Below are 3,859 nucleotides of genomic sequence, written 5' to 3' on the forward strand. Positions count from 1 at the left end.
AATGAATGTTAACATTATTGAGGGCTACAAAATTTTAAGAAGAAAAAGAGTCCTTTAAGCAAGACAATGCAATTAACTTTTAAAAGGGTGGTCCTAAGGATTCCATTGTTTCCTGGAACAATTATATCTTTTACTCAACTAATGATAAAGCTGATACTTTTTCTTTCTGTTCCAGACTCCTATAGTTTGTTGCTTATTATGCCTTTCCATTTGTTCCTTTCATGATACTTTTACATTTCAAAATCAGTTGAAAACCTCCATTATCTTAGTTTGTGTTACTGAGCCTTAAAATAAGACGAAGGGAATTATCAAGTCTGAATACCAGTCTGGAGGCTTTGCTTCTTTTGTGTTATTATATCTTGTTTAAATTTACCACAGAAGTATAGCTTACGAGGATCTTTCTTCCGTTAATCAATGTAGAAATTCCTGTGGCATTACTTTATGATTATAAAGGTTGAATTTTGACTCTTCTAGGCTCTACCATAAATGTTGCCCCCATTATAAGATGTATTGTTACCTTGAAGAAATGTAAATGGGATCATTAACTTACCATATAAAATCATCCTCCCCCTGCAAAAAAAAAAAAAAAAAAAATTCTGCAAACAATATAACCTATGACTGTCCCGCTGTTTGCCAGAATGTTTAGAAACAGCCAAGGCTTCCTTTCTTCTTTTGATTCCGTGTAATGAAAAAAGACAAGAGATTAGAAAGAAGGCTCAGAGGTTTGGATTTTTTTTCTTTTATTTGGGAGAAGAAACTGCATTTTCAGCCTCCAAAGGTGACAAGTTAGAAATCTGACAATATGGACCCCAGTTCATTCTGAATAAAGTTAGCAGTCTAAAGCCAGGAGAAGTCTACCCTGCAACTTTGTCATTGATCTTGCTCAGACTGGAGAATGATCTCAGGCTGCTGTGAGTTTAGTGCTGAAAATGCAAAAGTAGAACTTATTTATGTTAGCATTCACACAATTACTTTGTAGCCATGTTCTCTGTTGCCTTCTAACCTGAAGAGGAACAAGATGAATTATCTGGATTGTTTTTGTTTAGGAGGCACATCAAATTATCCAGAGACTCTGCTGAAAAAGTTATTTTTGTTGCTTTGGAGTTTTTAGGTGGCAAAGAAATTTGCAGTGCAGCATTGTTTTCCGGTGACTAGCAATGTGCCCTCACAATAATTACTTGAAATATCGTGGGCAATAAACATATATTTTTAAGGTGGAGGTAAGAGAGCTCGATAGCTGTGTTCTTTTGTCCTTCAGCAAATCTTGAGGAGGCTTGTTACAAAGAGAAGAAATGTTTCATAGAGCTTTGTGTGGATTTAAGCATATGGCCAGAGTCCGTGTGTGTGCACATGCATTTCCGCGTCTTCCTCACAGACAAATGTGCAGGGCTGGCTCGAGACAGGTGCAAGCAGTATGCTAGCATCTGGCCTCCTTCTCTGGCTTCGATCATATAGATAGCTTTACTTTAGCAAAGCAAATTAGTAAAGAATCACAGGTCTGATGCTCAAAGAAACCAGACAAGCCTAGAGCAAATCAGGAAAAAGAAAAGAAAAAAAGCACACTGAAATATTGGTCAGTGCAATGAGTCAGTGCAGGGAGTCCCACATTCTTTGCTTGGTCTTTAGCTTTTCCATTTGCCTATCCAAGTGAAGGCCCACATCTTCTCATTCTCTGTGATTTATTTTGTTTTCCTGATTCCTCAGGCAGCTTCTGCCTATGCCTAAAAAGGCAATAGCATATATGTCCTCAGGGTGCTCTCTGCACTGGTGGGCATTCCTTTCAGTTTCTGTTCAAACGTTAGTGCTAATGACCTTATAATTCTTCTGACTTTTCAGTGAAGAGTGAAGTACTCAAAGCATGTCAACAAACTGTCAAGTATAATTTGAGATATTGTCATAATCTGTGTGCCCTGCATCTTTGAATTTTGAATAACAAGAATTAGGACTACTATACAAAAAGAAAAATTAGAGGAGGTAATTTTGGTGTAGCAAAAAGCTGCTCTAAACAGTTTTCCTTTTTAAATGAAAATTTCTAGAAAAATTAATGTAGGGGAGACATTTTGGGATTAGGTTTCTATAAGGGCTAAGTGCCTTACATATAGGAGATAAATCAGTGTCTGCTCAAACCTCCCGGACAGGAAGCTAGACTGAGCATTGTGACTGGTACAGCCATGGTCGAGGCAATGAAAGATGAAGAAGTACGATCAAAAGACATTTATTGTTCCCTGCTGTTATTTTTTAGGATGGACATTTGGTCAGCTTTGCTAGTTTGCAGGAACTAAGGAGAAAAAAGTAAAAGATGAAAAAAATGCAGGATCAGTATGTAGTTATAAATGTAATTGTCTGTGACAAAGAGAAACAACATGGTTTTTATCACTGATGACAAGTACTGGCTGAAGACCTCTTTTGTGAAGTTTAGATAACCCATCCAGAGAGAGATCAAGGCAAGAGTGAAATGGAATAGCACACACACACCCAGCACTCAGCCGAGGTTCCAGTCTTGCCTGTAACTGACTGTCCACCTTGACGGAAACACTTTGAGTATCAGCTGTTTAATGGCAGTGGAGTAGATGATTTCTAAGGGCCTTTGTGCTCTACTGTAACCCAAGTTTATGAGTTTAGAAATCAGTGGAATAATTTTGATTGCTCCTGACTACTAGAGGAAATTCAGTTAGGAAAAAAAAAAAAAAAAACCAGAAAGTATCATTTCACACTTACTTAAAAAACCTTTTATGAGACCCATATCATCTAAATGATTTCCAAAGAACCCTAAATTTTAAGGAGATAAATAATGATTAAATTAACCACCTGATTATGGTTGAGTGTTGAACACATTTTGTTTTAAATAGAAAAAAATGAGTAAGTTGGATATATTATATAGAAGTATGAATTCTGATGCCGCTATAATCTTGGGCACATTACTTAAGCTCTTCGCCCTCAATTTACGTATGTATAAAGCAACAAGCCTTGTTTTTGTAAAAATTTTTTGAAGATTAATGGAATATGTAAAGTGGTTAGCAGAGTGAGAAGAATGTTGATTCTTAGTGATAAGTATTTTAATATTATATGTAGAATTTTTAAAACTTTATTAAAACTAGAAATTGATAGCACCTTTAGGTTGCCTGGACCATATTTTCTATTACACACTATATTTCATCACATCTAAATTATTATTGATTGTAAGAGTCACCATTATTTTATGTATCACTGGGAATGATAAAAATAACTAAACTATGATATAATACTAAGACACCATCATTTGTAAGATAAATTCTAATTTCAAAAATTCTAGAATTTGTGAAGCATGCATATTGCATAATGACATACTTAATTCTAAAGATCTCATTGTAAACTCTATGTCAGATAGTCTATGGCCATATTACCCTGAACAAACCCAATCCCATCTGATCTCAGAAGCTATGAAGTTAAGCAGGGTCGGGCCTGGTTAGTACTTGGATGGGAGACCACCTAGGAAGACCAGGTGCTATAGGTATAAAAATAAACAAACAAACAAATAAATAAATAAGGGATTGCAAGCTGATAAGGTCCTTGCAATCTGTGAGGTTGACCAAGGGTTGCCTCACCTAAAAAAATAAAAAATAAACTTTATGCAGGATAAATTTTTATGAACAGTTGCTAATGTGTACTTAGGGTCTTATACGAAGATATGTTGTGTTTTGTAGTTAAATTCTGAAATATCAAAAAAAGATGAATGGTCATATTGTAACTTTCATAGAAAGGTACCATCCTACTATGATGTTTGTCAAGTCACATGTTTGCTTTTTTCACTCTTTAAGGAGCTCTTTAAGGACAAGGACCTTATTATAAATTGTTTTATATTCCCCCATTCAGCAATATA

The 3,859-nt window shown here is 35.4% G+C and overlaps 1 pseudogene; it reads left to right on the top strand.

The window, feature by feature from the left end:
• Positions 1–3,366: 3,366 nt before the first annotated feature.
• LOC118609694 lies at positions 3,367–3,493 on the top strand (annotated as a pseudogene).
• The last annotated feature ends 366 nt before the right edge of the window (positions 3,494–3,859 follow it).

Source organism: Rousettus aegyptiacus, unplaced genomic scaffold (assembly GCF_014176215.1).
Source record: "Rousettus aegyptiacus isolate mRouAeg1 unplaced genomic scaffold, mRouAeg1.p scaffold_m13_p_11, whole genome shotgun sequence".
In the NCBI taxonomy this organism is placed as follows: domain Eukaryota; kingdom Metazoa; phylum Chordata; class Mammalia; order Chiroptera; family Pteropodidae; genus Rousettus; species Rousettus aegyptiacus.